Below are 15,092 nucleotides of genomic sequence, written 5' to 3'. Positions count from 1 at the left end.
CCAGGGCGTTGTATGGGGCAGAGAAAAGCATTTCCGCACCAAATTTACCCTTTCCTAATTAAACTGAATCTTCAAAATGATAACCGTCCTAAATTCCAATTTTGTCTATAGAGATCCAACTTTTGATTGTGAGACAAAGGAAATATATAGATTTTTATGGTATGACCCTAGTGCATGCACTTAAATTGGTATATAACCAAATATGTATTGTTATATCGATTGGCTTTGGTGACAAATCCATCACCCAAATAAAATCATTACTTGTACTGAAATTCAGATTGTAGAGTTAACCCAACTGAGCTTACAAAGAAAAAAAAATCTTGCTCTTTTTAATTTTAAGGCATCATTTACGTTGACATTGAACTTTAATTTGAGGCTACCACAAGCTCTGCCTCCCTCTCCGACTATCTATTTAACAGTTGAACTAGCATACACGTTTGGTATTGATAAGTGCGTATTTTACATATATTTGGTGTGAATTCCATGCTAGTAATTGTTGATCTTCTTGCAAATTATTGTATATTACGCTTGTTTTCTTTTATTTGTGTTTTATTAGATGAATCATCCAAAAGAAGTGGAAATAGCTACAAAACTGAAGTCACAAGTGAAGAAGGGCCAAAGACCCAGTGGAACTCGTCCAAATTGAGGATTTCTAGTTATCATTTTGTAGACAACGAGAAGATGAATACAACGACGAAAGAACGGAGTCATTATGAGTTCGTATGAAGAAGTTATGGGTGAAACGAGAAGTCGAGTTGTCGGTTCTCCAAAACTGACAGTTAAATGGGAAGTACTAAAGGAGGATGCTGGAACTACTAGGGAGCAGACACTATCGCTAAGGGAACCCACTGTATTACTAAGGGGTGTCCATTCTGTTAGGGGGCAGCCGCATTTTGAATACTGATAAAGGCGCCAGATACTTTGATCGGGGAACCGATCATCTTCTGTTTTAATTCAGACGATGATGTCTTGATGATCATGGGTTTGATTTAAGATTATTTCGACCTCTAGAAGGACCAGTAGATTGTAAATGGTGTTAGAAGAGATGAGTCGTGCTTGAAATGAAGGTTAACAACTCGGTGCTAGCCTTTGAACGATGCTGCTGCTGTGTTCGATTGATGAAGCTGTTGGCAGTAAAGATAAGAAGGCTCGAGCAAGTTCAGGGAGCTGTTATCAGAGATGATGGGGTTATGATGGTGATTGGTGACTGCAGTTGAAGCTCGAGACGAAGTTAAGGAGTCTACAGAGAGAATGAAGCTAGTTGTTGTTGCCATTGATTCTCGGTGATTAAGAAGAGGTACCGAGCTCGAGTGGGTGGCTTGAGTCTGTAGGATTTGATGTTGTGGACGTTGGATGTTCTCGACAGAGATACATGGACAATGAGTTTACTGCCATCGATCGGCAGTGGCGATAAAAGATGGAGCTCGAGTATGTGGTCATCAGTGATAGCAGGGACACGGAACCGAAGTGAAGAAGGAGAGTCCGTGCAGCGCTGAGAAGAAAAGAGACTGTCTCGTTTGGGGGATTTGGCCGAGAAACCAACCGAGTTATTTACGGGAGTTAAGATAAAGAGGGAACTCGAGTTTGATAAGGAAAGAACTTGGATATGGGACCGAGTTTGAGAGAAGTCAGGAGGCGGTGATGGAGTTTGGTTGCTGTTGAAAGACTAGTTGAGGATAGATACAGAGAAGATTTCGCAAATAAGAGTATGCTGCAACATGGATCACTAAAACAAGGTGTACCATCGGCTCTCAAGAAGACGCAACGCATCACATGGGGTCCCCTAATGTCCATAGCCAATCGAAAGTCGGGAGTGGTATATTAGAATGCTTCCTGTCACACGGATCATCATCACTTAATTTCTCCCACACGGAAACCTTCTCAACCGACTTTCAATGTTTATCAGCTGCGACTTTTGTGGATCGAACACGGGTAACTGTTGCATGTATAAAGCAGCCCAGCCGAGATGAAAAATTAACTTTTCACGGAGAAAAATACAGAGAATAGAAGGGAGAAGGTTTTATTCCGCATCTTAGGGTTTACGCCTAAAAGGGAAACGAAACTATTTCTTCTTATTATTTTACATATTTTCTATGGGTTTTATTAAATTCATGTGTAGCTAAACTTTTACTGATTAAGGATATAAAACTTTAATTCTTTTCACAAGTTTATTTTCAGTTTAATTTTTTCGTCGATTGTCTCTGTTATTTTTATCGTCTAAGATTATTATTGGGTTATTCAATTGGCCATTTGAATTAACCTAGTAATAATTCTTGTACTAGTATTGAGATTGGTGATACGTGTAATAGTCACTCAATTCCATACACAAGTAGTACATCGCAAAAGCTGACAGAGGGATTCTGTTAAGCAATTGTGTATAGAGATGACACCAGTAAGCAGACCGAGCTTATGAGTCTGATGGTAGGATCAACCTAATTCACAAAACATAAAGCATCCGACTAATTTACATATTGCGTGCGCTACTTCTTGGTGGGTTGGTTGGATAGAATCTGGTAGTCGAGCGCTTCTGTATCCAGTGACAACAGGAATTCCGGGAATAGCAGAGCTTATCGTTATTCTACGGTTGGTGACAAAGGAAATTCTACAAGAAATAAACAAGTACTTTTATTAAGTTTCTTTTCGGTGACGGCGAATGATTCCTTAATCATCTTTCTTTTCTTTGTTATTCTTTTTATTTTACTTTAATCAAACAATCCCCCTTTTTGTGTTATTCTTTTATTACAATTTTGTTGATCAAATAACATATCAATTACACAGCTTTCTGTGGGAACGATCCTTACTACCGCTATATTACTAGTTAATTAGTGGGAAAGTTATCGAATAATTTGTTGCACTTACGACATGCATCAGGTATACCCCCTCCAACCACCATTTTGGATAACTAATAAGATTCAGTTTGACTAAAAAATGGTAAATTTGGAGGGGAAAAATCAAAATATTTATTTGTGAAAAGCAACATTTTGGAAAGACAAATGGCATCTTACCATTTGTCCCTCATGGCCTCATCCAAATTTTCCCCCCATCAAAAAATTTCTCAATTTCTTAATACAACAGGAAAAACCAGAATTCTTTTTTTTGTCTGAAACCGATTCCCAGAGAGCACTATTGAATTCTCTGCTTTCTTATTATCCAAAATATTATATAATAGATTCAATAGGAAAAGCTGGAGGTCTAGTAATATCTTGGATAGATGGTTTATTTTTTGACGTAGTTTAATGAAATCTGAATATGATCAACATTATTCTGAAAACAAACTTTGATTCGAAAAAATGGATCTTAATATGTTTTTATGGGAGCCTTTACCCTGCTACCAGAAACATTGCTTGGGACTTTCTTGAGGATATTAGTACACAAGTAAATACTAGAGAAATGTCATGGGTTGTCATAGGGGATTTGAATATGATTTTCGATCAAACTGAAAAACAAAAGGGGGCTACCTTTTGAAAAATCTGATAGAAGATACTATTTTTTATATCTTGGAACGAGCTTGCCTTTATGATCTGGGACATATAGGTTGTGATTTCACATGGAATAATAATAGGAAAGGATCGAAAAACATTCAAGAAAGGTTAGATAGAGCGGTGCTAAATGCTGAATGGAATCTACAATTCCCTAATGCATCCTTAACTCATCTCAGTGCAATAAGATCTGATCACTGCCATGTCTTATTATCCATAGACTTATCCTATCAAAGGAAACAATGAATTTTCAAATTTAACGACACTTGGCTAAAAGATGCCACTCGTATTCAAGTGATTCAGAAGTCCTGGAAAGGCTTGAAAGGAGACGATACCTCTAAAACTTTAGTCTCAAACCTAAAAACATTAGGCATAAACCTTCTAGACTGGAAAAAATTTTTTTTGGACAACCAAGTAGGAAAATAAGCAAACTCATTAAAGAAATAGAGAGATTTAAGAACTCAGGGGGAAATAATGGGTATATGAAAGCCATAATCTCACTGAAATTAACGCAACTAGAACATATTTATGATAGATTAAGAAGAAATAACTAAGCAGTAATCAAGAGATAATATTATAAATCTAAGAGAATAAAATACAAATTACTTCCATACCGTTACTTTAAGAAGGAGAAAGTGGAATAATACAGAATGTTTACTTAATAGCAAGAATATAGTCACTCAGAATAAACAGGAAATAAGAATAATACTTATTTATTATTTTAAAACTATTTTCATCAAAGAAGCGGTTGACCATTCCTTGCATGAAAACGTTTTACAAAATATCCCTTCATGTATGTCTGAGACAGAGAACATATCCGTTACTGCTATTCCATCTAAGGAAGAAGTATTCTAGTTCTAAAAAATATGAAACCAAATAAGTCTCTCGGGCCAGATGGATTCCCAGTAAGATTTTTTCTAACTAAATGGGATACAGTAGGAACACAAGTTATTCTTACAATTCAAGAGTTCTCTGAAACAAGGAAGATGAACCCTGACTTGAATAAAACCCACCTTTTCTTAATCCCTATAGTTTAGCATCCCAAAGATCCAGGCAAATTCAGACCAGTAGGACTTTGCAACAATATCTATAAGCTTATCACTAGAATACTATCAAACAAGAATGAATATATTACTGAACAAAATCATATCCCCATTCCAATCCGCCTTCCTCTCTTTCAAGCAAATATCCGACAATGTTATAGTGGCACATGAAATTATCCACTGTTTTAAGAAAAAGATAATTAGGAGACAAAATAGATATTTCTAAAGCCTTCGACAGAGTCAACTGAGATTTCCTTCACAAAACCCTGAAAATATTTGGCTTCGACAACAAAGTTTGTATGCTAGTATAGAAGTGTATTTCTACTTCCTCCATAGTTGTCCTTCTAAATGGTTCATCAGGAGAGTTCTTTAAACCTACTAGAGGTATTCGTCAAGAAGATCCTCTATCTCCATATCTCTTCATAATTTTTATGAAAGTTTTTCTAGACTCATCCTGGCTTGGGAAGAAAAGAAACTACTTCATGGAGTTAAAATAACTCCAAAAAAACTCCCCCATCTGTCATCTTCTTTTTGTTGATGACTGTCATTTATTTATCAAAGCTGGCCTAGTGGAATGCAAAAATCTATTGCAAATCATTAACTTATTCAGCCAAGCCTCTGACCAAATGATCAACTTTGACGAATCATGAGTCTTTTCAGTAAGAAAGCCCACCCCAAACACCAAAGAATGATGTCAAAACTTCTAAAAATAAAACATATTAATCTTAAGATTCATATCTAGGAACTCCTCTCTTTATAGACAGATCAAAAATTAAAACTTTTGAGTTTATAATTGAGAAGATGGAACACAAATCTCAACGGTGGTAAAGTCCTACCCCAAACAAGTAAAATGGTGCTTAATAAGTCAGTCCTAACTAGTATGGATTCATATCAGATGGGTTGTTTCATCTTACCTAAGAAAATCACAAACAAGATAAATGTAATCCAAAGAGACTTTTGGCGGGGCATTGAGCTTAATACAAATGGCTATTACCCCAAAGCTTTGACAAGTATGTGTAAACGTATGAGCAAGGGAGGATTAGGATTCAGAGATGCTCATAAATTCAACTTAGACTTAATAGCCAAAGTATCTTGGAGACTAACAACATAACCAAACTCTCTTTGGGCCCAAACCCTAAAACCTAGATACTTTAGAAATAAATCCCCCTTAGAATAAAAACCCCAGATGGATGTTGTTAGAGCACTGCTCGGTCGAACTCGCAAGCGTTTCTATCTCAAGCTTGTTTGTCAAGTTTAGTTGATCAAAACTATATACTTGATTTCTAGTCTACTTATAGCTATGTCTCGGATTAGGATAAAATGTATAGTTGATCTTTAGAATTCACGACGTTCACCAATTGAAGACGAAGATACTAAGGAACTTAGAGGAACTTCATCAACAAAAGGTATGTGGACATTAAAACTTATCTATCACTCAGAAGTCTATTTTATTATATTTTCTAGTGAAGTCGTGTAGCTATATATACTTTTATATTATACACATTTGATATTTCGAGCGGAGTTTATCTCGCTTATCTATTTCTCTAATTATGTGTTGGAAGATTTTTGCTTTGGCTATGTTCATCATATTCTTGACGAGTTTAGTTGGAAAAAATTTATTTGTTGGAAACTAAATACTAAGTCAAAAGATGATCATATGAAAATTACCTTGAACATCTTATATGATTTGCGTGAGACAGTCATTTGATGTTAACTTGGGAAGTTTCGTATTGTTCATTCGATCACTTGAAAATTACTTGAAGCTAATTGGTATGTGTGAGATTACCATTGTCGTCTTCCAAGGATGTTTCAATGATAAAAGTGAGAGTTTAGAACAATTACCTATGTCTGGATACTACACGGTATGCATACCTAGTATGCGAACTGTATTGTGATAATTCATGTCCGGAACTCTTGTTTGCGTACCTAGTATAGGAACGGATTTACCTGAGAAGGTCCGGAACTGTTTTTTGCGTGCCTAGTATGCGAACGGGATTACCTGAGTTGGGTCCGGAACTGTTGTTTGCGAACCGGGCTTGCGAACGGCTTGACTAGGCCAAGGTCCGGAGCTGTTGTTTACATACCTAGTTTGCGAACACAATGGTTAAGTTCTAAAATCGGTCATGTATGATTCTCATGCTCATGAACTGAAACATTTATGATTTAAGGAATGCAAACTAACTTTGCAAACCATGGATTAATGTTCATGAATTGATTCTTGTACAAGTACTTTGTACAATTATGAATCAATCCGATTTTGTTTCAATTTGTTCATATATACTTCTACTATGAGATAGTGAACAAATGAACAACTCTAATTGAAGCACAATTAGATTCATTTTATTATCTTTCATGATTGATTGATCATCATATTTTATCTAAAAGTGTTAGATGAATATGGTTAAGACAAAAGTGTTCATATGGCTAACTTCAGTTAACTGTTATTGAGCCAACCCAATATACACGTTTAGGTACGATTACCCATATATAAATATAAGTATATTTCATCTGTGTATAACAAGCTAAGACCATCAATGATGGATATTGATTGCTTAATTTCTAAGCAGACTTAGCTTGAATCTTAAATCAGAAGTTCATCTAATGGTGTTGCACGAATGAAATATACTAAGCTATCTTAGCTTTGATTGTAAGTAACCCTGATTTGAAAGGCTATATAAGGGAGAACTCTAGCAACGGGAAAACCTAACCCCGACACTTTCCTGTGTCATAGTTGCAAACTAGAGTCGATTCTCCTTTAACCTAGGTTTTTCCAAAACCATTTAGGTTAACGACTTGAAGACTTCATTTGAGATTCGTGAAGCCAAATCCAACTATTTTATCTGTAGTTGTGTATCTTGATCTTACTTGTTCTATCGTATTGAGTTTTATCTTCTCTAAGATTTACTCGAGATTTATCTCCGATAGGTAAGATATAAAAATTAATCACAACAGTTCTTCGTCTCAGACTCTTGTGATTCCGCAATAACTTCTTCTGTTAATCAGTTAGGTTATTGTGAGGTGAATGATATTTCTAGGTTGATCTTCGGGAGTATAAGACCAGATTATTAGTTGGTTCCTGTTCACCTTGATCTTTGTATCAAAAGACGGAGCAAAAACAGAATAAAGAATAAGCATATCTGTGGGAGACAGATTTATTTATAAGTCTCCGTCTTTGGGTTGTAGCAACTTTTAGTTTTGGTTGAGACCAGCTAAGGGCATCAAGTGCGAAGAATCCGGCGTGGTTCTAGAGGCGTAAGGAACGCGAGTGTGCCCTAATCGGTGTGAGACTTGGTTATGGCTCAACTACATTCCAGTCCGAAGTTAACTTGTAGTAGGCTAGTGTCCGTTCAAATATGGACTAGGTCCCGTGGTTTTTCTGCATTTGCGGTTTCCTCGTTAACAAATTTTATGGTGTCTGTGTTATTTCTTTTCCGCATTATAAATGTTTATATAATTGAAATATCACAGGTTGTGTGTAGTTCAATCAGTTGATAAATCCGACCTTGATTGTTGGGTAGAACTTGATTGACACTTGGGCATTGGTCTTTGGTACCGTCCAAGTTATTTCTCATATCAATCAGGCTCACGGATTTGTATTTGTTCGATTTGATGATTGTGTTGAGAAATAGAGATAAAACTCTTTGATATATTTCTCGATTGAGTCTTACTTTTAGGTTGGTGATCTCGGAATTATATTGGAGTTTAGTCCATACATATTGTCAAATGAATTATTGGGTGTGGTTGTTATACCCCCGCTTTTTTAGATGTTCTTGGACCTGGATATGCATTTGTACGGGCATGAATTTGGTAATGTGGAATAGTATTTGAGAGGTAGGAGATGGCCTTAACATAAATATCTGGGAGGATAACTAGATAATAGGATTAATTGAAAGTTTAATGAGATACAAATCTAGTACTAACTGAAATATCTCTTGTGTAGCAGACCTGATAAACACATCCACTAATAAAGGAATATACCACTGATTCATGCTAGCTTCCCAAATGCAATTGCTAATAAAATCTGTAAAATACATCTTTTTCTAGATAAAAACCACAACCTTAAACAGGATAGACTAAGATGGAAACCAACCAAATCTGAAACTTTCACAGTAAAACCCATGTATAATAAGCTCACTGAACATAATATTAATACCTCAAAGCTAGGCATAGAAGATGCTTTCTGAAAGTCCATTTGGAACCTTGATGTCTCTCTTAGAATAAAACTTTTCTTATGGAAATGTCTTCATAATGCACTATCCACTAACAACACCAAACTCAAAGGAATAATTAAGGACATTAACCCCACTTGTACCCACTGTAATGAACAAGAGGAAACTTTGGAGCATCTTTTTGTACATTATAGTTTTGCTAAGAAAATCTGGGAATTAGGCCCAAACCATGTGCTTTGTAATTTTGATATTGGTACAAAAATAGTGGACATATGCAAACACTGGTTTCAGAACCCAAACTCAGTTATATCTCTAGAACTTATAGGTACAAAAATGTGAGTTATATGGAAAGCAAGATACGACAAATCTCTTCAAGGAATTACACATACCACCCAAAGTTTAGGAAAGGAAATTCAGAGACATATAGCCTTTGGACTAGAAAAGATAAGAAGAAAGATATAATGAAAAAAAGCAGGAAGAAAGAAAAGAAAACTCCCGGTCCCCGCCAGATAAAAATAACAGGAAGATAAATATGGATGCATCTTGATATCAAAAAACACTAATGCAAGTTATGCTGTTATTTTGAGAAATGATGCAGTTACTTTCGATGGAGGAAGAGCAGGACCAATGCACAACTCCAATCCACAAGAGGTAGAAGCTCTAGGACTTATACAAGCAGTTTCATAGGCAGAGAGAAAAAGGCTAACATACTTTAGCAGTGAGGGAAACTGCGAACCTTAATTTAATCAACTATCTAAAGAATCAAACAACGAATATAGATTGGTTTAATGTATCCATTTAGATGAAGTTTCTTAGGCTTTTCTTTTGTTCTTAGACTGGGAAATGCAGTGGCAGGCAATCTGGCCAAAAAGACTTAATTTTTGTAACTGATTGTGGTTGGTATGCCATTCCTCCTTCTTGTAGTCATGGAAAACTTCTGGTAGATAAATCTAATATCTTAAGATCGGCTACCCGGAGATCAGATAACTCTACTTCGGATGTAATAGAGATTTCGGTCTCTTCTTAGTTCTTTTGAATGAATTTTCACTTAAGAAAGAAAAAGAAAAAAAAAGTATCAAAATCCGGAATTAATCATTTTGTCATGTACCATCCATTAAATAACCCTTTAATTATTTAATATGAAATGTATAATATTAACTTTAAACTTTGAGATCCTAAATACCAGTATAAAGACTCGGCCATAAGAGATTAAAAAACAATGTAAACCTAGTGTACTTTTTTTTTGACAATACAGTAATTTTATTGCCGGTGTCACTGTAGTACAATGGTAAAGTCACTAGGTGATGATACTAGTGACCTGAGTTCGAAACTCGCCAGTCTCAAATTTCTTACCGATCAAAAAAAAAAAGAATACAGTGATTTTATTCCAAAGATCAACACACCGTGCTTAAAAAAAATGCATTTTGCAACAAAATAAAAACTTGTTGAAGAAAGCAACCTTGCAATCTGAACAGCTTTCCCAAAAGAGTGTCCAGAATGAATAAGAAAATTTCCAAAAAAACATCCTTGTTGAAGAAAGCATCCATGCATTTTGAGCTTCTGAAGAAAGCAACAAAAGAAAAACTTGTTGAAGAAAGCATCCTTGTTGAAGAAAACATCCATGCATTTTGAGCTTCTGCTCCCTTTTCTCCCTTTTGTTATCTCCCTTCGTCTCTTCTTATGGTTTGAATCATAAATTTTATTTATGTTTTATGTGGTCTGTCTTCTAGTTATAGCTTAGACTTAAAAGTGAGAACTTCTTATAAACATTTGCTTGGTTTAAGTTGTTTATCTGCAAAATATGTGTGTCCAAATGAAGATTTCATCCTCAGTTCCCAACCCTAAGATCCTCTGATCCGTCCAAGACCCCGGGTAAGTCTATATAAACTACTTTTTATATCCCTTCTCCAGTCTGTTAGTTTTACTCAACCTTTTTGTATCTTGTAATCTTCCTTGTAAGTGTTGTATTATAAAGCACGCCTTTTAAGTTATAGTTGTTCTTCAATTTTGCAAGTGCTGTCTTAAAGAGCACACATTCTAGGTTATAATTGTAAACTGCACCTTACTTCAAAAGATATTTATTGTAAGTGTTGTGATATAAAGCACACCTTCTAGTTATATTTTTCGGTTTTCTCATAAGTGCTGGTAGTCGACTAGTTTTGCTTTCTTTGAAGCTACCTACATGTGCCTCTTCTAAAATATTCTTGCACTCATTTCTCACCCTGTAGAATCTATTCTTTTTTGAGAAGCAACAATGACTATTCTAGCTTGGAATTGTCAAGGTATAAACCATCCATCGCCTATTCAACATTTAAGAGGGCTGATATCCCTTCATAAACCCAGCATTTTGTTTTTATCTGAAACCTTAGTTTACGATCATTATATGGTGAGCCTAGCACAATCCCTTCAGTTCCATAATTACTTCTTCGTCCCAAAAATTGGAAGGCGAGGTGGTCTTTGTCTAATGTGGAACGATAACCTCAACATCCAAATATTACTTTATTCACAAAATTACATACATACAATGGTTACTCCACCACACCCTGAACAACCTTGGTTCTGCACATGCATTTATGGCCCACCGCATCCGGATATAAGGAAAATCCTATGGCAAGACTTCCCAACAATCTTCAGCTACACCAATCCGTCTATACCTTGGCTTTTACTAGGAGACTTCAATGACGTCTTGGATCAATCAGAGAAAAAAGGAGGAAGGAAAGTAACTTATGCTCAATCTCAACCTCTCCTCACAATGATGGACCAGATGGGATTTATAGATTTGATATTTCGAGGCGACCCGTACACTTGGACAAATAACCAAATGGGGCAAGATAACATTCTAGAAAGATTAGACAGGGCAATGGCAACCCAACATTGGCGTACTGCGAACCCACATGCAGCAGTTACACATCTTACGAGAATAGCATCTGATCACGCCCCAATACTTCTACAAAAGAAAGCAATAGATTGGCAAGGAACAAAAAATTACAAATTTGAACACATATCGCTCTCTCATCCGCAACTCAGGGAAGTGGTTGAATCACCTTGGGTACAGCAGCAAGATATGGAGCCTACCCTTGACCTTCAATTAAAACTCATAACAACCGGTCAAACTCTTCTGGAATGGAACAAGGAAACATTTGGTCACCTGCCAACTATTATCAAGAAATCGACAGCCAAGATAAAACTTGCTCAACATCAGTGTGCTACCCAATCTGGAAGAGATCTGGAATTCTGGTTGACTCGGGAAAAACAACTAAGAATCGATCATGCAGAGCTGCTACAATGTCATGCGACATACTGGCAGCAAAGATCCCGAATTCAGTGGTTACAATCGGGTGATCTGAACACAACTTTTTTAAATACTAAAGCAACCATTCATAGGGCCTGTAACAATATACAACAACTCCAAGATACACAAAACAATTGGGTTAACAAGAAGGAGGACGTAGTTCAACTAATTCTTGATCATTACACTCAACAATACACGACCCCACCTGCAATCATCGATGAAGATCTCTTTACAAATATTAACTCAAGATTAACTCGCCGACAGTCAGAGATACTCATCAAGGAAGTAACTTCGGCGGAAATCAAACAAACCCTTTTCTCCATAAGTTCTGAGAGTGCTCCTGGTCCAGATGGTTACACAAGTAAGTTCTTCAAAGTTTTCTGGGAAACAACTCACTCCCAATTGATAGCTATCAAAGTTTTTTCAATAATCTTAATATGCATCCTCTCATGAATCACACAAACATAACACTAATACCTAAAGTGGATCACCCATCAAAACCATCACAATTCAGACCCATTGGGTTATGTAACGTCACTTATAAAATCATAGCAAAGATACTAGTTAACCGAATCAGACCACTACTCCCCTTCTTAATAATCCCTTATCAAAGTGCCTTTGTATCACAAAGATCAATCCATGATAATATTGCGATTGCTGGAGAACTATTCCACCATATCAGAACCTCAAGCCTCACCAAGGATCCAAAAATAGCTATGAAACTGGATATACAGAAATCCTATGACAATTTAGATTGGGGGTTCATCAAAACTGCATTTACCAAATTAGGATTTCCTTCGACCTTCATAGATTATCTTATGTTATGTGTCACAATTGTTACATATTCGATCAACATAAATGGTACACTCATGGATATATCGACCCAACAAGAGGTATCAGACAAAGAGACCCGCTTTCATCCTATATTTTCATAGTATGTGCAGAAATCCTATCCACAAATCTAGGAAATCTTCAAAACCAAAAGATAGTTCGAGGACTCAACATATCCAAAAAAGCACCACCCATTATTCATTTAATGTATGATGATGACCTTTTAATAACATACAAAGCCTCCGATCAGAGTAACCTTCAACTCAAGAATCTACTTGATTCATATGATACGTCGGCTGGCCAAGTAATTAATAACTCCAAATCTGCAATTATCCACCATCCGAGATTAGATCCAAGCAAGGTGAGCAGTCTAAAACAATTCTTAAATATGCCGCCCACATCAAATCCCCCTATTTATACCTAGGAGTTCAATTCAAGCAAGGAAGAGCATCTAATCGCACATTCACACCCCTCCTTCAAAGACTAGCAAGAAAAGCAAAAGGTTGGATGACAAAATGTCTAACACAGGAAGGAAGAAGAATGCTCATTAAAATTTCCCTAACCCCCACTTCAAACCACATTATGCAAACCCAATACCTACCCACCAATGTTCACAAACAAATAGATCGTATCACCATGAATTTCTTCTGGGGACATGATTCGTCAGTTTGAAAGCTTCACCCTATTGGTTGGGATAAAGTGACAAATCCAGTATCCGAAGGCGGGCTAGGCATAAGAAAAAGCAGTGATCATAACACGGCTCTTCTAATGAAACGAATTTGGAGCCTGCATGAGCAACCTAATTCCATCTGTGGAAGTCTTTTTAATGAAAAATACCATAATCACCAACCAATTCTACAAGGCATTGATACCATACCATCTTCCTCCAGTGCACAATGGAGACAACTGGCGGCAATCGTTCCTACCATGCAACAACTGATTTTTCATCATATTGGAAATGGATTATCAATACCAGTAGAAGCCAACTGGATCCCAAACTCCCCAAACCCAAACTCAACAAAATGTTATCCTATCCGCAAGGTAGCTGATATCATTGATCTAATTTCTCATAATTGGAATCAGGAAAATTAAACACTCTACCCAATCTTATAACCCAAAAAATCATAAACATCCACCTTCCTCAAGATAGCCCAGAAGACAAAATTATCTGGCCACATTCAAAATATGGAAAATACACTACTTCATCTGGATACAAATGTTTAACCCATGATCAACCTACTCAAAACCCCCTCCCACCTACCAAATTCCTGTGGACTTTACCATGTCCACCAAAAATTCAGCTTTTCTTGTGGAAAGCAATCAATGAAGGTCTAGCAACCTTCTTTGTCTTACATCACATCCATCTTACCAATTCCGATATTTGTCCCGGATGCAACAATGATCCGGAAACAGCGCCCCTCCTACTAATTCACTGCCCAATTGCGAGTTCCTCATGGAACACCTTGCTCACTCAGCTCACAACCACACCAAACTTCAATTATACCCCAACATTTTTTTAACACCTCAAACAACCATTTCCCAACTCCTACAACATTCAACACCAATATCTATCATATCCTCCTTCTGTTTTCTATTCTGGACTCTATGGTTGGCTAGGAATGAACTAATATACCACCAAAAGCAAACAACATCAGAAGAAATCTTAGAATGGGCTCAAAAAAATAAAGAATAATATTCTATGTCACAAAACTCCTTACTTCCGGTGCTACCAGGAGATTTCCCGACATATAACCAGTCAAGAGGCACCAAAAGGATATTGACAATCTGGGTATAGGATGGTCCACCCCGAATATGAATTGGATTAAAATTAACACAGATGGGGCAGCAAGGGGTCGCCCGGGTTTCGCAGGTACAGGTTTCATTTGTAGGGACTCAGACGCACGAACTATAATGGCTTTGGCTCAACCTTTAGGAATTACGAATGCCTTAATTGCAGAAACATGGGCTCTTCTTTTGGCAACAAGATCAGCAACAGAAAGACAATGGCCAAAAGTTATATTTGAAACAGATTCAGAGAACCTTCTGCGATTCACCCCCCCCCCCCCCCCCCTTGGTACATCTTAGGGATGATTGAGGAAATAAAGAATAAAATGCGACAGATCCCGCATGCTGCAATCAACCACAACTACAGAGAAGGAAACCAGGCAGCAGATAGCTTGGCCAATCATGCGGCAGATGGAAGTCAACTAAGGAATTTTTCTACCAAAATTTGAGACCACATAATCTCTGACTTTATTAGTCAAATTATCTACCATGA

Source organism: Papaver somniferum, chromosome 10 (assembly GCF_003573695.1).
Source record: "Papaver somniferum cultivar HN1 chromosome 10, ASM357369v1, whole genome shotgun sequence".
In the NCBI taxonomy this organism is placed as follows: domain Eukaryota; kingdom Viridiplantae; phylum Streptophyta; class Magnoliopsida; order Ranunculales; family Papaveraceae; genus Papaver; species Papaver somniferum.
This window is presented reverse-complemented; position numbering follows the sequence as displayed.